At 39.8% G+C, this 22,165-nt stretch overlaps 1 protein-coding gene and 2 pseudogenes across 4 annotated transcripts in view; all 3 read left to right on the top strand.

Moving 5' to 3' along the window:
* LOC132660271 (cAMP-dependent protein kinase type I-alpha regulatory subunit-like) overlaps positions 1 to 18,787 on the top strand; it is a 31,686-nt pseudogene extending 12,899 nt beyond the window's left edge.
* The window catches only part of ADGRB3 (adhesion G protein-coupled receptor B3), an 891,397-nt gene that overhangs the window by 152,427 nt on the left and 716,805 nt on the right, over positions 1 to 22,165 (top strand). The gene's annotated exons all lie outside the window — the stretch shown is intronic.
* LOC132660272 (large ribosomal subunit protein uL16-like) lies at positions 7,702 to 22,165 on the top strand (annotated as a pseudogene).

Below are 22,165 nucleotides of genomic sequence, written 5' to 3'. Positions count from 1 at the left end.
TTCCCTGGCTGTGGATGCTAGTTGTCGCTTTTGTTTTGTTTATTTTTTAATAGAACAAAGAGGTGTGGGAGGTGAGGAGGCAAAGCAAAAGCAAGGTGGTAAGTGGTGGCAAATGTTTCCTGGTTCCTGCTGACTCCAGAGGGGAAGTGTTAATTTCTTCTTTTCTGCAGCCATTCACAGGTGGGCCTGGTCAGAATGTTTGCTGTGAGCTAAACATAGATATTTAGGTTAATGCTCATTGCATGGGAGGCAGGGTTCTTGGAGGTAGCCCATTATGTGTGCTTTAAGCTATAGACAACCTGCCTTTAGTGATTAACTTATAGTGAAAACAACAGAACACAAAGGCTAAAATAAAAGAAACAGACCCAACATGGAGTCAGATTTGTTCTTCCTTATTATGCGGTCTGCAAAGGGGACCTGAGAAGCAAGAAATGTATGAAATAGAAAATATGGGTCCTGAGCTCCAATAGCTCATAAGGAAATCTAGAGGAGACCCTCATCTAGGAGGGAGCGTCCATGTGGAATGTTACGTGCTGGGAATAGGAGGAGGGCAGTTAGACAAACCGGCACTTGGGAAGTTTCATGATTGTAGCCATGTGACACACATGGGTGTTCACTGTGGGTGCGGAGCGCTGCTCTGTTTTCCTGATGGAAGGGCTAGGAGCCTGGGTGAGAAATGAGGGCTGACCTCACAGGCTGACATCACTAACGAGAACCTCCAGCTGCACAGATGAGGCCTTAAAGGTGTCACAGGACACGAGACAAGTTGGGGTGACAGCATCAAAGGTGCAGTCCTCAGAAGACAGGATGTGCGTGCACGCAGGAGTTCAAGTGTGCCGTGTGACTGCGCATGCTTGTGGTGGAAGAGACCTACACGCTCCTTTGCATCTGCAACAAGGGAGCTGGTGCAGAGCTGGCTTTTGGGCACTAACGAGAATGGATCTGAGGGTGGAGGGTCCTTAAGTGGACAAGTGAGTGGACAGCAGGTTCAAGCACGTTGTGAGGATAGAGGGTAAGATTTCCTCGAGTTGTTTGCTGATATGATTATGTGTAAAGATGTACAAAATTTCTGCAGATGGTGATTGCAGCCATGAAATTAAAAGACGTTGACTCCTTGGAAGGAAAGTTATGACCAACCTAGACAGCATATTGAAAAGCAGAGATATTACTTTGCCAACAAAGGTCTGTCTAGTCAGGGCTATGGTTTTTCCAGTGGTCATGTGTGGATGTGACAGTTGGACTGTGAAGAAAGCTGAGTGCGGAAGAATTGATGCTTTGAACTGTAGTGTCGGAGAAGACTCTTCAGAGTCCTTTGGACTGCAAGGAGATTCAATCAGTCCATCCTAAAAGAGATCAGTCCTGGGTGTTCATTGGAAGGCTTGATGCTGAAGCTGAAACTCCAGTACTTTGGCCACCTCATGCGAAGAGTTGACTCATTTGAAAAGATTCTGATGCTGGGAGAGATTGGGGCAGGAGGAGAAGGGGATGACAGAGGGTGAGATGGCTGGATGGCATCACCGACTCGATGGACATGAGTTTGAGTGCGCTCCGGGAGTTGGCAGTGGACAGGGAGGCCTGGCGTGCTGCGATTCATGGGGTTGCAAAGAGTTGGACACGACTGAGCGACTGAACTGAACTGAACTGAAAGATGTACAAACACACTTAAGGTTACAAAGGGGAAGTGAGGGGTAAGTTAGGAGTTTGGGATTAACATATACACGCTATTATATATAAAAGAGATAAATAATGAAGTCCTGATTAGAACAGGGTAACTATGTTCAATATCTTGTAATAACCTATAACGGAAAAGAATCTGAAGAAGAATAAATACATAGATATATATAACTGAATATCCCGGGTCTAGAAGATCCCCTGGAGGAGGACATGGCAACCCAGTCCAGTATTCTTGCCTGGAGAATCCCACGTGCAGAGGAGCTGGCCAGGCTTCAGTCCCTGGGGTCGCAAAGAGAGACCGAGAGACTTAGCACACATGCACGTAACCGAATCACGTTGCTCTACACTGAAACTAGCAGGACACTGTAAATCAACTATACATCAATAAAATAAAATGAATTTAAAAATAATAAATAGATGCAGATTATGAAAACAACAACAACAACAACAAACCTGTGAAGGAAGGTGCCAGACGAATAAGACAGCAAATGTCCTGCCTTTGATGAGTTTCCCTGAGATGCGCCCTGGGGAGGGGGTGTGGGCCAGTGTGTGGCAGCTTGGGCCCCAGCAAACAGGAAGGGTGTGTGTATTTTTTGACCTTGGAGAGAAGGAAGAGAAACCGTAGGGTCACTGATTGAAGTGGGGGGATTTTAGGAACGAGCCCATGATTGATGGGATGGTCTGTCTCAGTCTCTCTTGGAGAATTAAATGGTGAGGTCTGCCCAGGACTCACAGACCTGAAAGAAGAAGGAAATGCCAGCAGGGAGCCCCGTGGAAGGTGGCCGTTTGAAGATGAAAAAGGATGGTTAGAGTCTGAAGGGAACACAGAGCAGCCCAGAGAAAGCTGAGTGCTCGGGAATTGAAGGAAGGAGGCAAAACCCACAAGAGCAAGGGGAGATTCAAAATCTTTATGATAGAAGAGAGGCGAGCAGGGGCTGAGCGCTTTGCTTGTCTGGACGTGGGAAGGTTGCAGCCACAGGGGAAATGTTTTTTCTGAAGAATTAACTGAGGGCATTTGCTTTGGAACATTACCTCTTAAGACGTTCTGTTTTCTGATAAATGGTGTTCTGTTGTTTGTGTCAACCTTCTGCTGTAGACGTGGTCCCTTTGTTTAAATTTCCAATAAGATAAAATGCTTTTCATATATGAGCACATTCAAGGAAGGTAATTCTCAGGTAGGGTAAAAACCCCTCTACCTTTTCCCAGGCCCTGTTAGAAAGAGATTTTACACAACAGTGATCGATGTGTCTTCCAAGTCTGGGGTTCTGGTTGATGGGCATGCTGGCTAACTCAGCTCTGGAAAATCTCTTCAGGTCAAATTAAGGGTAGGGGACAGAGTACTCCTGCTGAGGAGACAGCTGGATATAACTTTCATTTAAATGCCACCATGAAAAAATTGCCCTGGTGTAATTTAAAGCATTTGGTTAAGGGGAGAGTTACTTTATAATTAAATAACGCTGCTTCCTTCCTATCTACCCCATGGATATGAGAGTTAAGAACTAAAACAATTTAATAGGATAATATTTCAAGAGCATACAGAGCACTTGCAGTCCAGGGGGAACAGTGGGCACAGAGGCAGCACCAAAAGCTGGGCTTGTGAATGCTCAGGTACGGACACAAAGCGGGAACTCAGTGCATCCGGCTCATTGTTTAGGAAATCTGTTTGCTGGAGTGATGGGGGGTTGCATATTTACAAAACAGAAATAGACTCAGAGACATGGAAAGCAAACTTATGGTTCCTAAAAGGAAAAGATGGGAGGGATAAATTAGGGGTTTGGGATTAATATATACACACTGCTATATATAAAATAGATAATCAAAAAGGATCTGCTATATAGCATGGGAATGCCACTCAATATCTTGTAATAACCTATCACAGAAAATAATCTACAAAATAATATGTGTATATATATATATATATTGTTCAGTCTATAGATTCATTATTTTTTACATATATATATATAAAATTTGGCTCAGACGGTAAAAAATCTGTCTGCAGTGCAGGAGACCCAGATTTGATACTTGGGTTGGAAGGATCCCTTGAAGAAGGAAATGGCAACCCACTGCAGTATTCTTGCCTGGAGAACCCTATGGACAGAGGAACCTTGTGGGCTACAGTCTTTGAGGTTGCAAAGAGTTGGACACAACTGAGAGACTAAAACACACACACAAACATATATAAAGTGAAGTGAAAGTTGCTCAGTCGTGTCTGACTCTTTGTGACCCCATGGACTGTACAGTCTGTGGAATTCTCCAGGCCAGAATACTGGAGTGGGTAGCCTTTCCCTTCTCCAGGGGATCTTCCCAACTCAGGGATCAAACCCAGGTCTCCTGCATTGCAGGCAGATTGATTACTAGCTAAGCCACAAGAGAAGCCTATATATATATATATATAATACATAAACTGAAATTTATTTTGCTATATACCTGAAACTAACAGAACATTGTGAATCAACTATATTTCAATAAAAATAATTTAAAGTCTTTAAAAAAAGGAAATCTGTTTGTTAGGATGTCGTGTAGGTGTTTGTTTTCCTGTAGGCCATATTCAATACCAGACATATCTCTCCAGGTCTGCATGGGCTACCCACCCTGCACGGAAACCAGATGGGAGCTCAGGGCAGTCTTGTTTCTCACACGTTTGTATCTAATGTTGGAAGAAGTTGCCGCAAGGAACACTGACTGTTTATTCCCAAACCCCCAATCTTCTAATAGTTGCACACACACTGCTTCTGCGCGGAGGACGCTTTTGCTTTCAGGAGTGATCATGATTGTTTGTGTACGGTGTTCCTCGCAGTGTGATAATGGACATTTAATCACAGAACATGTGCTTTCCCTTTTGAGCTCCATTTCTCACGCCTGGGGTTCTCATTCCATCCCCAGGATGCCTGGGACACACTTCCTGGCTCTTCTCCAGTCTTCACGCCTTCTTCTGCAGACTCCCAGATCCCTGCTACCCTGTGCTTTTAGAAACAGCAAAGTGTTGAGCATGCCGTCAGCTCCCCTCCAATTTGGTCATAGATCTGTGTGTAGTCATCCTTCCCTGCCTTTCTGTTCTGTATCAGAAGGAGCACAACCTCTTCCAGAGCAGAATCACTCTTAACCAGGACCCTGACCTGCCCAGATGTGTGAGCATTGTCCGATTCCCCCATCATTGTGTTTTGTTCACCCTCTTCATCTTTGCATGGACTCTCCGTTTGTCTGTACTTTGAAACAAAAAAATCATTCTTGGGTACTCTCTATTTGCTAAGTGGAACCTCTGAAGTTACTGTCTGAATCTTGATAGTTTCCTGATTTCCATCTATTGGTCTGACTGATTCTTAATCTAAGATTCTTTATCTACCTGACCACTGATTTGAAAATAAAATATCTAGAGTTTCTAAATCCTTGGGTTTCGCAAGCTTATCTACTAGTGCTTTTATTCACATGCAGTTTCATTTCTCTAGTTCTGTGCCCCTTCATTTCCCTATATGCTCCTCAAGTTTCAGCCTCGCTTTTTACAGCTCTTTTTCTGCCAACTCTAAAGATGCTTGAGAATTTCCTATTATAATAAGCAAAAAAAAAAAAAAAAAAAAAACTTTCTTTTAGTCTTGTTTTCCTCCCTCAAAATAATACCACGTCTCCTTATCTCTTGGAACTACTTGGAAGCTTAATACCATTCTAGTCGCGTCCAATCTGGTTGCCATGGTTACTACTCCTGGCTATGCTCTCCAGTATTACCACTGACCTCTAAAGTTACTGATTTTGTTATTTGTTTACAATATTTATGCTACTTGCTGCTTGATTTCACTTGCAGGTTTGATGAGAAACTCCTTATTATGTCTTCCTGGGTTTTAGAATGTGTCCCTCTCCTAGCACTAACAGAAAGTATATCCTGGTGAAAGATTACATATGTGGGCTGTGGAGCTTTGCAAACCCACCTTTCCATTCTGGCCTCTGATTATACATGAATGTGACCCTAGGAGAGCTATTTAATTATTCTAAGGCTCATTCCTTCATGTAGCGGAGAAAAATTGTCCTTGTAAAATTGCTATAAAGATTAGAGGTAATGGATATTAACTCTTAGCAAGTTCTTGATACACATGAAGCACTCAGTAAGTGGTCAGTCCAGCCATCGCCAGCAGCAGCATCATCCCAGCATCCCTGTGAAACCACTATCATCACCACTGGCATTTTCAGCACCTTAGTTATTGGAGCACCAGTTTTCTCTTTCACTTGTTGTCCTGGCTTGCTGATAGGCGTCCACTTTCAGGAACACAACTGTAACAAAATCAGTAATGAGAACTAATTTCATTGTGTCACTTTTATTGTTAAAAAAGTTTCGATTGTAACTCATTTCCTCATACTGAATGAATGATTAAGTGTTCCTTCCATTGTGTGTATTCAGAACGGTTTTGAGCTTTATGACATATATGTTATTTTGCTTGTAGGATAATGAGTCACTTATTTGTCTGTTTGAACACCCCTCTGCTGCTGCTGCTGCTGCTGCTGCTAAGTCGCTTCAGTCGTGTCCGACTCTGTGTGACCCCATAGACGGCAGCCCACCAGGCTCCCCCTGTCCCTGGGATTCTCCAGGCAAGAACACTGGAGTGGGTTGCCATTTCCTTCTCCAATGCATGAAAGTGAAAAGTGAAAGTGAAGTCACTCAGTCATGTCCGACTCTTAGCAACCCCATGGACTGCAGCCTTCCAGGCTCCTCCGCCCATGCGATTTTCCAGGCAAGAGTACTGGAGTGGGTTGCCATTGCCTTCTCCAGAACACCCCTCTACTAATCCTAAAAGCTGCTTAGGGTAACTACATTGATTCATTCATTTTGAATTTCAACCATTTTTTTTTTTAATCTCAAATGAGTGATTTCTGAGACTGACAGTTTTACATATACATGCCTGCAAACACGCGTAATTTCAAAGTTATTTAAATATACTAGGTACCCAGAATATGAAATTCTATGCCATGAACTCTTATGGCTTACAAAGCCAGAATGATCATTCAGTTGAGAGAGGCTCCCCATGATAAGGTGTCAGCCTACCTTGACGTTTTCCTTACCAGCTGAGAAAATAACAGATACTAAATTACACGCAATCTGGGTAATTTAAATATGTGGTTTTTTGATGGCTTGTGACCTATTATTATTTATAATTATATAAAGTACATATCTATTCAATAAAAGCATTTATTTTCCATATATTTGAGACAAAATGAAAATGTAATCAATATATTCCAAAATATTTAATTTTCTATTTATTTATGAGTAGAAAAGATTTATATATTACTCTGAACTTTTCTAGGTATTCTATTCAGTTCTTAAAAGATAATTCACCTGTCTTTGCCTAAAAAACATGTGCTCCTCATTAACTAAAATTCTTGGCAAATCCTTTTTCTCCATTGTCTGTATTAGTTGCAGTCTGGCCTCTCTTTATTTTGAGTATATTGTGTGAAATATTTGGCCACTGTTTTCCTTATTCCAGATTACTTTTACATTTCACTTTTGACATGGCCTAGTGTTATGTAAATGGTCCTTATGAAGTCTTTAAATCAAATTGATTCTTTTGTGTACAAGATATTTCCAAAACGCATATCCAATATTTCTTAAACTCAAATACAGTTCAAACATAGATTATTGTATTAAGGAAAATTTTCTCTATATGTAAAAATGAACTTTTCTTTCCAGAAAAGTCAAAGAAACTAGGTCAATTGAGAGGTAAATAAACAAGGGTTATAGTTGAAGAAAATGAATGTTAATAGCACAAATTATTGCATTACCTTACCATACATTATAAAATGTAGCCTAAGAAAATCTCATGAATGGTTGTTCATATAGTGTGCCATTGGTTTCCTTCTAGTCAATGTCTTTTTAAGTTGGAAAATTCAATTTAATTATGTAATTAGCTAGTTAGTTTCATTTTTTTTATTAAATCTTGATTAAAAGCACAGGGCATAAGCAGAAGCAAGCAATTCAGTATATCTGAATATCATAATTTTTGTTTTTCTCAGTGTTTCATAATGAAGTCATTCATTAGTTGTAAATGATCCTGGCTCGATATGCCATCAAAGTTGAAGGGAAAAAATTAGGTATTTTAGTTATTTCTGAGAATGACTCTCTTTCTCTCTCTCTCTTTCACTCACACACACACACACACACACCTCAAGGACGTTTTTCCCCTTGGGATGGCTGTCATATGCTTCAGTAATGAGATTAAATTCCTAGTAGTTAGTTGGATAGATCTTTTCCTAACAGAGAAACTAAAATTCATTATAAACTAATTAGGAATATATAGGAGGTTAATTTTCCATGTTCAGCCTTATTAGAATGAGATAAGTAATTCATAAAATATCAAAGGATTGCTTTCAAGAGAACTAAATAAAATGACACTACCACGTATTGTTTCCTTAAAAAAAAATTATAAACTATAAAAGCAAGTCAAGGCAAACCTTCAGTCCAACTCATCTTACTTTTTGTCAGAAGGAAAACCACAAACATAACATACCCACAGCTCTATTAAATAGTGGCTTCTGGCAAAGGGTCTGTGAAGCAGCAGCTGCGGTGCAGGTGGGCTTGACTCTGTTACTGATTGCATTCCAGCGAGAGAAGACTGTGCCATTTGCCGTGATATTCCCCTCAGTAAGACCTAACTGGGATGACCCAGAGAGATGGTATGAGGAGGGAGGTGGGAGGGGGGTTCAGGATTGGGAACACGTGTACACCCGTGGCAGATTCATATTGATGTATGGCAAAACCAATACAGTATTGTAAAGTAAAATAAATTTTAAAAAAGAAATCTAACAGGATTTGGCGTCTGATTGGAGCCAATGCGCACTGCAGGAGCAGCATATTTGGTTCCCTGAGTACATTTGCCAGTTGCAGTTAGATGTATAATATAGAGGGGAAGCAAGGGGAACTATTCAAATGCTCTTATTTTTCTTTTGCCAAACATAATTTTTAAGATATATCAGCTTTTTTTTTTTTTTTTTCCCCAACTTGCCTTCTAGCTAAGTAGCTTGGGCTATTTCCATGTTGAGAAAGGAGAAAGTTCACCAGGTTCCTTTCCAGCAACCTCCCGCAGTGTTCTGGCTCCTGCCCGGTGGTCCTGAGGTTGCTGCTCAGAGCAGCAAGTTCTGGGGAGGTTCCTGCAGCCAGCTCAGATCCATGCCCTTCAGGGCAGGGCTGCCCTCCTCCCAGTCGGATTTGTGACTTTACACAGACACCCTAAACTTCCCTATTCGGTTCCATCTTTTGACTCAACCAGTGCTTATTTGGCTCCTCCTGGGGGCAGGCTCTGTCTGCCTAGTCTCTGGTGCTGGCTCCCTTGGGCCTGAATTGGACTCTGCATCCACTGATGTATCTTCTCCACATCTAATGTGGTCTGAGCAGTCCTTCAGTATCCCTGGCAGCCCCTCTGAGTACCTGCAGGGGTGTTGCTTGGTTTTCTTTTCTTTTTTTTCTTTTAGTTTTTATTTTATATTGAAGTATGGACAGAAGCACCTGGCGGGCTAGAGTCCAGGCAGTCGCCAAAGAGTTGGACCCAACTTAGCGACTAAATAACAACTGTGAAAGTGAAAATCAGTCAGTCGCGTCTGACTCTTAGTGACCCCCATGGAATTCTCCAGGCCAGAGTACTGCAGTGGGTAGCAAGTTCCCTTCTCCAGGGGATCTTCCAAACCTAGGTTTAAACCCAGGTCTCCCACACTGTCGGTGGTTTCTTTACCAGCTGAGCCACCAAGGAAGCCCAAGAATACTGGAGTGGGCAGCCTATCCCTTCTCCAGTGGATCTTCCCGACCCAGGAATCGAACCAGGGTCTCCTGCATTGCAGGCGGCTTCTTTACCAACTGACCTATCAGGGAAGCACACCAACAACACTAGTGTAATGGATTTACAATGTTGCCGTTAGCTTCAGGGTACAGCAAATGATTCACTTATACATACAGATATAGCCATTCTTTTTCAGGTTCTTTCCCCATATAGATTATTAGAGAATATTGAGTAGGTGTCCTTCAAGGAGTCCACAGCATTACTATGCTTCTGTGATCACATTGTGTATGGTTCAGCCATACATTTTCTGTTTTCTTTGTTATATTAATTAATTAATTTTAATTGGAGGATAATTATACTATTATAGTGGTCTTTGCCATACAGGGCACTCAAAGCTGGTGCACTGGGACAACCCTGAGGGATGGGATGGGGCGGGAGGTGGGGGGGTTTCTGGATGGGGGACACGTGTACACCCGTGGCTGATTCATGTCCATATATGGTCTGTTTTATTGTATAGACTGCAGTTGGTGTTAAGTAGCCTGTTTATTTTCTCCTTACTCTTCTTTTAGGTTCTTTTTCTGCTGTGTGATCCAACTTGTTTTTCCTCAGATTAAGTCTTAAGTTTTTAAAATATGAAACTGCTAATCTATTTTACTGTCAGATTTTTCTCCTTATCATCATACTTGCCTGTCTTCCAAAATAGTAATGGAAAGATGGGAGATGTTTTTATGAGACCAACTAGATAATATGTGGTCAAATTTGTGGTTACCTGAGAAGTATTGTATATGAACATTTTATTGCCTAATACTTTTGTATAAAAATGACCTATTTATTTTTTTAATTTGTTTTTCTGAAGTAGAGGTGATTTGCAATATTGTATAATTTCTACTGTGCGGCAGAGTATTTGATTCAGGTATACATACATATACACTCTTTTTCATGTTCTTTTTCATTATGGTTTTTCACAGGATGTTGCCGATAGTTCCTATGCTGTGCTGTAGGAGCAAGGCCTGTGCTATAGAGTAAGGCCTTGTTGTTTATCCATTCTCTGTATACTAGTTTGCATCCCCTAATCACAGACTCCCAGTCCAACTCTCATCTACTCCTCTCCCTGTTGGCAACCACAAGTCTGTTTTCTGTGCCTGTGAGTCTGTTTCTGTTTCAAAGATAAGTTCATTTGTGTCATATTTTAGATTCCACATATGAGTGATGTGCAGTATATCAAGTGGTATTTAAAGAATGACAGATTTCTGTTCTCATCATTCATCCAGTGATTTTAGCCATAGCACCACATTTAAAATCTGCTTTAAAATATGCAAATCTATTTAAATATCGTAGAGAGATTCACCATGTCCCTTGCTGGATAAGCTGTGCATTGCATGACCATCACTGCTCTCCAAACTACCCTATGTTTTTGTGTGTGTGCTTAGTCGCTCAGTTGTGTCTGACTTTGTGACCCCGCAGGCTGCAGTCCCACCAGGATTCTCTGTCTACGGACTTTTCCAGGCAAGGATTCTGGACTGGGTTGCCATTTCCTTCCCCAGGGGATCTTCTTTACCCAGGAAATCTGTGTGTCCCGAGTCTCCTGCATTGGTGGAGGTGTTTTTTCCACTGCGCCTCCTGGGAAGCTGAACCCTACCTACTATCGCAGCATTTTTATCCTTGCCCTCTTTCCCATTCTCCTCTCCTTTTTCTTTTTAATAACCTTCTCTCTACTTTTTTGCCATCCTTCCTTTCCTCTGTTTTTTCTAGATTCATTTTTTAAGAACTTGTGAAAGGAATCTTGAAGTTTATATGGAAGAGCAAACAAGTGAGAAATACATCTATGTTTTGTTTAAAAAAAAGTAATAATAAGCAACTTGATCTCAGTGCTAAAACCTACTATGGCACAATAATTAAATTGGTATTATACAGATGAAGCCTAAGCTTCAGTCAAAATAAATCCACTGCATCATAAGCCCAAGTGTGAGTAAACAGGTAACAAGTAATAGATGTGACCCCCAAATTGACGAATCAATGAATTGTTTAAGTAGGACTGATAAATAACTATTTGAAAAGTAAACAGAAGTAAAAAAGGTAAGAATGTATTCTAACCTTTCACCTAAACAAGAAAGCAGTTAAATAAATTATAAGCATATTTGCATATATTTTAAATGCAATATTATAAATGAAGTTAAATGATGTTATCATATGATCACTGATAATTGGAATCCAAATAAAATGATCAAATAATTTGACTTACAGATATAAATAATAAAGTAAGAATTATAGTAACAATAATAATGGCACCTGTCCTTTTCTGAAACCTTATCAGAGTGCCACAAACTCTAAGTGGTTTACTTGCAATATCACATTTAATCCTCTGTGACTCTCACATTACAGTCTCTGTGATTTCCAGGAGAGGGACACAGATCTTAGATTTCAGGTAACTCACTAAATTCTGCCATAATTTAAACTTTAGCCTAACTTTTTATGTTTCTATAAAACACTCCTGTATGTAGTTATTTAGGTTGTTTTACTTTATTAATACTATGACATTCAGATGAACTTTTTGATACACACACACAAACACATGTTTAAGAGAGAAATCTGCATTTAACTGTTGTAATTTAATGATTCATAGAAATGGACTACTTATTTTATTCTTTTGTGTCATATTGGTAGACTTTTATATTGCTTTTTTATGTTCCTTATTACAAAGAAACATTTTCATGTACCCACCTGTTAAAGGATTTCTTCCTGCTGCAAGAATTACTGGATGTTGGGGATGCACATTTTAAATGTTAATGAGATTTTAATAGCAATGATAGCAAGTATTCATGTCTTATTTCTGGTTTTAATAGAAATGCACCTGAGGATTGATTACTAAGGATTATTTCATGTTATTTGCTTGTTTTTGATCAAAAAAGTTATTTTTCCTTAGTTGTCTCTCTTCCTTTTTAAAAATAATATTTTTAGATATGAGCAGAAATTGGGCTTTATAAAACTTACATGTACAATTGTTCTCTCATACAGTTCTTATAATCAATATTTAATGTTCTTGCAAAGGCTTGCCTGCAAAATACCTTTCACTTTTATTGAATAAATTTCTAGAGCAAGTAAAAGTTAAAACACGCCAGCGTGTTAGAGAAAATCAAGATTCAGTTAGAAAAAAAGAGATACAAAATATGATAACTGAGCTGTAACACTGTAGGATGCCGAACAGATTAAGACCATTATTCAAAATGAAAAAAGTGTAAAGAAATATATATGACTCCTGAAGAACCAGAATCAAAAGGAAGATGACTTTACTAAGAGCAGCCAAAGCAGCAGCACTGGAAAAGGTCGTAGTAATCTTGCACGCTTCCTCAAGGAAGATGTAAGAAGCAAGGTGGTAGAGGTGCAGTCCCCTTAAAAGCTTCCTTTACAATTATGTTCCGAGACTTCCCTGGTTGTCCAGTGGTTAAGACTGTGCTTTCAATTTAGAAAGCACGGGTTACATCCCTGGTTGGGGAAGTAAGATGCCATATGCTGCACAGCATGGCCAAAAAAATAAAATTCTATCCCATTCTTTGCTTTAATAATGTTTTCCTTGTATCAATAAAAAAAAAGTTCTCTAAATAAATCCTGATGGGATTTTGATTAGAACAGAGTTCATTGATTAATTCATTTTTAAATATATCAACATATTGCAATGCCTGATTTAATCATGACTTCCTTTCTTAAATAAAAATGTATAATTTCCTTTCCAAAATGTATCACAGTTTGGTAAACTTTATCCCATTTTATTTTACAAAATTTTACTCCTCAACATTTCTCTACTAAAATTTCTATTCGATTAGTGCTGGTTTAATGGAATGCTACTAAATTTCACATGCTGACCTGATATCCAGCAACTTTTGAACTTTCTTATTCATTCTAAGAATTTGTAGATTCTCTGGGCTCATATAATGATCATAAATATCTGTTTTCTGCAGAACATGTCAGTTTTGACTCTGCTTTGTGATTCTCATACCTTTTCTTTGCTTTCACCATAGTTTTGTCCTTCTGAGAGGGAGCTCTAGGACAGTGTTGAACAGCAGAAGTGATACCAGGCACTTACACATTTATTCTTACTGAATGCTAGTAAAGTTACACCAGTCAGAGATGATCTTTACTTTAGATTTTTCTTCTTGAGGAAGAGGGAGAACTATCTTTCATAGACTAAGGAAGTAACTTTTCACTCCTAGGTTTTTTTATGGTGCTTTTTGTCATGAATAGGCCTTGCTGCTGCTGCTGCTGCTGCTGCTGCTGCTGCTGCTGCTAAGTCACTTCAGTCGTGTCCGACTCTGTGCGACCCCACATACAGCAGCTTATCAGGTTCCGCTGTCCCTGGGATTCTCCAGGCAAGAACAGTGGAGTGGGTTGCCATTTCCTTCTCCAGTGCATGAAAGTGAAAGTGAAGTCTCTCAGTTGTGTCCAACTCTTCGAGACTCCATGGACTGCAGCCTACCAGGCTCCTCCGTCCATGGGATTTTCCAGGCAAGAGTACTGGAGTGGGTTGCCATTGCCTTCTCCGTGAATAGGCACTAAGGTTTATCAAATACATTTTCTTCATCTGTTAACTTTGATTATATCATTTATGTGATGAAATAGCATTGGTAGATTTTCTAAATTTGGAGCATTATTGAAAAAAACTTTCTTGTCTATGATACACAAATATTTTAAAAATATGATTGCAGTCGAAGGTTGGGCCGTTCAATCTGCACAGTTCACAGTGTGTTATCAGTATCAACCCCTGCAAGGTTCTTGTCCTTTTTAATTTATTTTTAAGTTTGACAAGCTTACAATTTTCTTTACATGAGATCCCTTATCCTAAGATCAAGTTATAGTAGTTTCATAAAATTGGATAATATTGGATTTTTTTCTATATTATGGAACAATGTATATAAGGATTATCTATTAGTTGAAATTTTAGAAAAATAATCTTTGCAAAATGCTTCTGGATGAGACACCTATTTTTGTTCTTTGGTCAATTTTGGTAACTTGTGTATTCCTAAATATTAAGAAATTTCTAGAAACATATTTCACTCATGTTTTCAAATATAGTGAATATTTTAATCATAACATATATTTTAAAATAAAAAGTTTATGTAGAAACACATATCTGTTCTACCTTTTATATTATATGAGCTATTATGTTATTTTTGTTCAATTTTGTCAGATATATTTTGGGTTCTGCTTCAAAATACAGGAAATTATTTTTATTGACCATATCAATTGTGGTTTTTTTTTGTTGTTGTTCTCAGGTTCTATTTCATTTAATTACTTTTTCCCTCAGTCATTTCTCTTCCTTACATGTCTTGTATTCTTTTATAGCGTATTCTACTGAATGCTCAGATTATTTATTTTCAGTTTTTTATGTTTTCTCTTGAATGAGCTTTTGGCTAAACCTTTTCCTGGGGTTACTGTACTAGCTGCTTCCTGTGTAGTATGAACTTTTCACAGGAGTATACACATATTGAGCACTGTTTTACAGAGTCTACACCAGTTCACACACAATAGCTCTACATATAGAAATGCATGGATTTTACCTGGAATTATGGATTGTATAGATAATTTGCCACCTAATGAACAAAAATAACATTATTTCACTTTGATGCAATTTCTAAGCCTTCTTAGAAAAAGCTATTTTGAACATAATTATATACTTACTTGATTTATGTTTTCTTGATTGTTTTAATGAACCATTTCCCTTAAACACTATTGTTAACAAGTCCATGAAAGGACCCCAATCAGTAGTCATTTAAAAAATATTTTTATTATTTCTTGTCCAACTTCTCTTAGATACTTCACTACTAGCTACAACCACTAATCCTACTTGAACAATCTCCAAAAGAGATATCAATAGGAAATTATCTATAGAAAAAAGTTATAGTTTATTTATGATGCAGATATACAATACTGTGAGTCATAAATACATAAATCAGCCACTGATGGAGAGATCAACTTGATGAAATCTGATTAAGGAGCAATAATTCATTCGTAATGCACTGGTTTATAATCCATGGTTCCCAACATAAATTGCTTTTCTAGGTTTCTCATGGACATTCTGACTACACATGGTCATATTTTGTAATGCTGGATGAATTACATTCTCTCTAATAGTCTATATTCTCTGAAACTCTTGGCTATCCTTAAAATAAAAGTGCTTTTTTAAAGGTCATTTATTTTTAGCTCCTTAATTGTATGTTTCTAGAAGCGTAAATTATTTGTTTTAGTGTCTTTACATCACTGATGTCGAAATAATCAATATGTTGGCCCATCTTTTAAGTTTTATGAATTAGAATAAATAACATTATAATACTGATTTAGCTACACTTTGGGAAGTTGCAACTTAAAAGATTTTCAGGGGAAAAGTTGTGCATAATCTTTCCCTTTAAAATAATAGTGTAATAAAACTTTTTGTTGAAAAAATCTGCAGTTCTTTAAATTAAAAATCATTCAACTTAAAAATGTGTACTATGCACATGTATTATAAAAATCATGGCTGTTACATTTTGTATGTCAAAGGTTATTTTCTAAGTTTTGACAATAAAGAAAAGGAACTGAAATTGTAAGTGTTAGTAGATACAACAGTTCCACTGTGAAGCTTGGGTTATGTTTTGAGGGAGGGGTGTTCCTCTGCCCTTCTGAGGTCTTTTGGCTAATCTAATAGTCAGATTGACATATATGGATTAAAGGGAGAAAAACAAATGTAATTTGTATAAATGTGGAGGCCCTATGCATAAGGGGGCTAAGAAGTGATTGCATCAGGATGTTGATATACCTTTTAGATGAAGAATCAAGTAGTTGTGAACATTTGTTGAAACTAAGAGGTCTTCCTTGGGGTAGCAGATAAATGAAGAAGTAACACAGTTTGTTCAGACAGCTTTCGGGACCTTGAATCCCCTCTCTCTGTCAATAAGGATGCCCTCCATCCATAGCCAAAGGTAGGGCACCTTCCCACGGGAGCTTTGTTTCCTGCTCTCATGGGGACAAAGGAGGGCCAGAGTGTTCTTTTTGTTCCAGCTGGCTCTCCTTTAATCTTAATTCAAAATAATCAATATGCCACTTTGGCACATTTGGGGGCAGCTTGTCCTGAGCTGCAGCACATGTAACCTTGGACAAGAGAATCTGTATTAAAATACCATGCTTGGTGTATTTCAGAATCTTTGCCGCACACTAAAACTCCTTTTTCTAGAGATAAAGCTGAATTTATCCTATAATAGAGACAAAGCCTGTTTTATTGCACTTTTAAAATAATGTGTTTTTTACATGTTGAAGAAACCTTCACAACCCCGCATTTAGCAAGTCTGTCAGCACTGGTTATCCAATAGCATCGTCGCACTTTGCATCTTTGTTGCATATTGGTAATTCTCATATTTCCAACATTTTTATTACTGGTTATGGTGACATGGACATCACCAGATGGTCAACACTGAAATCAGATTCATTATATTCATTGCAGCCAAAGATGGAGAAGCGCTATACAGTCAACAAAAACAAGACCAGGAGCTGACTGTGGCTCAGATCATGAACTCTTTATTACCAAATTCAGACTTAAATTGAAGAAAGTAGGGAAAACCACTACACCATTCAGGTATGATCTAAATCAAATCCCTTATGATTATACAGTGGAAGTGAGAAATAGATTTAAAGGCCTAGATCTGACAGATAGAGTGCCTGATGAACTATGGAATGAGGTTCGTGACATTGTACAAGAGACAGGGATCAAGACCATCCCCATGGAAAAGAAATGCAAAAAAGCAAAATGGCTGTCTGGGAGGCCTTCCAAATAGCTGTGAAAAGAAGAGACGTGAAAAGCAAAGGGGAAAAGGAAAGATATAAGTATCTGAATGCAGAGTTCCAAAGAATAGCAAGAAGAGATAAGAAAGCCTTCTTCAGTGATCAATGCAAAGAAATAGGGGAAAAGAACAGAATGGGAAAGACTAGAGATCTTTTCAAGAAAATTAGAGATAACAAGGGAACCTTTCATGCAAAGATGGGCTCGATAAAGGACAGAAATGGTCTGGACCTAACAGAAGCAGAAGATATTAAGAAGAGGTGGCAAGAATACACAGAAGAACTGTACAAAAAAGATCTTCATGACCTGGATAGCCGATGGTGTGATCACTCATCTAGAGCCAGACATCCTGGAATGTGAAGTCAAGTGGGCCTTAGAAAGCATCATTATGAACAAAGCTAGTGGAGGTGATGGCATTCCAGTTGAGCTATTTCAAATCCTGAAAGATGATGCTGTGAAGGTGCTGCATGCAATATGCCAGCAAATTTGGAAAACTCAGAAGTGGCCACAGGACTGGAAAAGGTCAGTTTTCATTCCAATCCCAAAGAAAGGCAATGCCAAAGAATGCTCACACTACCTCACAATTGCACTCATCTCACATGCTAGTAAAGTAATGGTCACAATTCTCCAAGCGAGGCTTCAGCAATACGTGAACCATGAACTTCCTGATGTTCAAGCTGGTTTTAGAAAAGGCAGAGGAACCAGAGATCAAATTGCCAACATCTGCTGGATCATGGAAAAAGCAAGAGAGTTCCAGAAAAACATCTATTTCTGTTTATTGACCATGCCAAAGCCTTTGTGTGGATCACAATAAACTGTGGAAAATTCTGAGAGAGAGGGGAATACCAGACCACCTGACCTGCCTCTTGAGAAACCTATATGCAGGTCAGGAAGCAACAGTTAGAACTGGCCATGGAACAACAGACTGGTTCCAAATAGGAAAAGGAGTACATCAAGGCTGTATATTATCACCCTGCTTATTTAACTTCTATGCAGAGTACATCATGAGAAATGCTGGGCTGGAAGAAGCACAAGCTGGAATCAAGATTGCCAGGAGAAATATCAATAACCTCAGATATGCAGATGACACCACCCTTATGGCAGAAAGAGAAGAGAAACTAAAAGCCTCTTGATGAAAGTGAAAGAGGAGAGTGAAAAAGTTTGCTTAAAGCTCAACATTCAGAAAACAAAGATAATGGCATTTGGTCCCATCACTTCATGGGAAATAGATGGGAAACAGTGGAAACAGTATCAGACTTTATGTTTTGGGGCTCCAAAATCACTGCAGGTGGTGACTGCAGCCATGAAATTAAAAGACGCTTACTCCTTGGAAGAAAAATTGTGACCAACCTAGATAGCATATTCAAAAGCAGAGACATTACTTTGCCAACAGAGCTCTGCCTAGTCAAGGCTATGGTTTTCCAGTGGTCATGTATGGATCTGAGAGTTGGACTGTGAAGAAGGCTGAGCGCCGAAGAATTGATGCTTTTGAACTGTGGTGTTGGAGAAGACTCTTGAAAGTCCCTTGGACTGCAAGGAGATCCAACCAGTCCATTCTGAAGGAGATCAGCTCTGGGATTTCTTTGGAAGGAATGATGCTAAAGCTGAAACTCCAGTACTTTGGCCACCTCATGTGAAGAGTTGACTCATTGGAAAAGAGTCTGATGCTGGGAGGGATTGGGGGCAGGAGGAAAGGGGACAACAGAGGATGAAATGGCTGGATGGCATCATGGACTCGATGGACGTGAGTCTGAGTGAACTCCAGGAGTTGGTGATGGACAGGGAGGCCTCACGTGCTGCAATTCATGGGGTCGCAAATAGTCGGACACGACTGACCGACTGAACTGAACTGATGGTGATCTGTGATCAGTAATTCTTGTTGTTACTATGGTAATTGTTTTAGGGCACAACAAACTGTGCCAGTGTGAGATGGTGAATTTAAATGATAAACATCAAGCCTCTTCTGACTGCTCCACTTGACTATTTCCTGTCTCTCTTCCTGTCCTTGGGATGCAACAATATTGTATTAGGACAATTAATCACCCTTCAACTGTTCAGTTGAAAGCAAGAGTCGCATGTCTGTCACTTTAAATCAAAAGGTAGAAATGATTCAGCTTAGTGAGGAAGAAGGCAGTGGCACCCCACTCCAGTATTCTTGCCTGGAAACTCCCATGGATGGAGGAGCCTGGTAGGCTGCAGGCCATGGCGTTGCTGAGAGTTGGACACGACTCAGTGACTTCACTTTCACTTTTCACTTTCATGCATTGGAGAAGGAAATGGCAATCCCCTCCAGTGTTCCTGCCTGGAGAATCCCAGGGACGGCGGAGCCTGGTGGGCTGCCATCTATGGGGTCAGACAGAGTTGGACACGACTGAAGGGACTTAGCAGCAGCAGTGAGGAAGATGTGTTGTAAGCAAGACTGGCCAAGAGTGAGGCCTCTTGTGCCAAACAGTTAGCCAAGTTTTGAATGTAAAAAAAAAAGTCTTAAAGGAAATTAAAAGTGCAACCCTAGTGGACACACAAAGGATAAGAAAGCAAATTACCTTATTGCCGATATGGAGAAAGGTTTAGTGTTCTGGATAGAAGATCTAATCAGCTACAACAGTCCCTTAAGCCTAATCCAGAGCAAACTCTCTTTAATTCTATGAAGTCTAAGAGAGCTGAGGAAATTGCAAAAGAAAAGTCTGAAGCTAGCAGAGGTCAGTTCCTGAGGCTGAAGGAAGGAAGCCATCTCCATAACACGGAAGTGTAAGGTGAAAGAGCAAGTCACCCAGGAGATCTAGCTAAGATCATAAATGGAGGTGGCGACCCTAAACAACAGCTTTTCCGTTTAGATGAAACAGTCTCATATTGGAAGATGACACCATCTAAGACTTTCATAGCAGAAGAGAAGACACTGCCTAGCTTCAAAGCTTCAGAGAACAGGCTGACTCTCTTGTCAGGGGCTAATGCAGCTGGTATTTTAAGTTGAAGCCAGTGTTCACTCACCAGTTCTGAGAATCCTGGGGCCCTTGAGAATGATGCTGAGTCTACTCTGCCTGAACTCTGTTAATGTAACAAGTCTTCATGACAACACATCTGTTTACAACGTGAATTACTGAATATTTTAAGGCCACTGCTGCGACCTACTGCCCAGGAAAAAGATTCCTTTCAAAATGTTGCTGCGTATTGACAATGTACCTGGTCCCCAAAGAGGGCCAGTGGAGATGGACAAGAGGAATGTTTTCATGCTTGGAAACACAACATCTATTCTATAGCCCATGGATCAAGGAGTCATTTTGACTTTCAGATTATATTAAATAATGCATGTTTAAGGCTATAGCTACCTTAGACAGTGATTCCTCTAATATATTTGGGTAAAATCAATTGAAAACATTCTGGAAAGTATTCACCATTCTAGGTGCCATTAAAAAAAATTGTGATTTACAGGAAAAGGTCCAAACATCAACATTAACAGAGACTTTAGATTGATTTCAGTCCTCATGGATGACTCCCTTCATGGATGAGGGGTCCAAAGCTTCGTGGAGGAAGTCACTCAAGGTGTCATGGAGATGGAAAAAAAAAAAACACACAAAAAAACAACTAGAGTTAGAAGTAGAGCCTGAGGTGTTGACTGAATTGCTGCAATTTCATGGTAAAACTTTAACATTTGAGCATTTGCTTCTTATGGATGAGCACAGAAAATGATTCCTAGTGAAGATGCTGTAAAGATTGCTGAAATGACAGCAAAGAATTCAGAATATTGCATCAATTTAGTTGATAAAGCATTGCCAGAGTTTGAAAGGACTGACTTCAAGGAACTTCTCCTGTATGTAAAATGCTGTCAAACAGCACTGCTTGCTACAGATAAATCATTCCTGAAATGAGAAGATGCTGCAAACTTCAGCACTGTCTCAGTTTAAGGAATTGTTGCAGCCACCCCACCCTTGAGCAGCCAACCACCCTGATTGGTCAGCAGTCATTAACCTCAGGGCAAGACCCTGCACCAGCAACCAGATTGCAACTTGGTGAAGGCTCGGATGATGGTTAGCATTTTTTTGCAATAAAATATTTTAACATTCGTATGCACAAAATACTTTAACATTCATATGCACATCGTCTTTCAGACATAATGCACACTTAATAGACTATAGCATAATATAAGCATAAGTTTTATATACACTGGGAAACCAAAAATTCACTGTGATTAACATTATTGCATTATCCACCCGCATGTCGCTGAAGATCCTAGTGTCGCCATGGGCCGCCGCCCCGCCCGATGTTACCGGTATTGTAAGAACAAGTTGTACCCAAAGTCCCGCTTCTGCCGAGGTGTCCCTGATGCTGAAATCTGCATCTTCGACTTGGGCATAAGAAGGCCTAACTGGATGAGTTCCCACTCTGTGGCCCACGGTGTCAGATGCGCATGAGCAGCTCTCTGAAGCCCTGGAGGCTGCCCGTATCTGTGCCAACAGTACATGGCTAAAAGCGGTGGTTAAGATGGTTTTCACATCCCACTGTGGCTCCACCCCTTCCACGTTATCCGCATCAACAGGATGTTGTTTGTGCTGGAGCTGATAGACTCCAGACCGATGCGCAGCGCCTTTGGAAAGCCCCAGGGCACAGTGGCCAGGGTCCACATTGGCCAGGTGATAGTGCCCGAAGGCACCAGGCTGCAGAACGAAGAGCGTGTGATCCAAGCCCTCGGCCAGGTTGAGTTCAAGTTCCCGGGGCGCCAGAAGATCCACATCTTCTGGGGATTTACTCAGTTTAATGCGGATGAATTTGAAAACATGGTGGCAGAAAAGCTGCTCATCCTGGTTGGCTGTGGGATCAGATACATCCCTAATCGTGGTCCCCTGGACAGATGGCAGGCCCTGCATGCAGGAGAACATCAGCGCTGTCCCCTCCTTAATCATGCTCACAAATAAATGCTGTTTCCTGTCAAAAAAAAAAA

This window comes from Ovis aries, chromosome 9, assembly GCF_016772045.2.
Source record: "Ovis aries strain OAR_USU_Benz2616 breed Rambouillet chromosome 9, ARS-UI_Ramb_v3.0, whole genome shotgun sequence".
Classification (NCBI taxonomy): Eukaryota; Metazoa; Chordata; class Mammalia; order Artiodactyla; family Bovidae; genus Ovis; species Ovis aries.
Note: the sequence above shows the minus strand (reverse complement) of the source record. Positions and strands in the feature narration are given on the sequence as shown.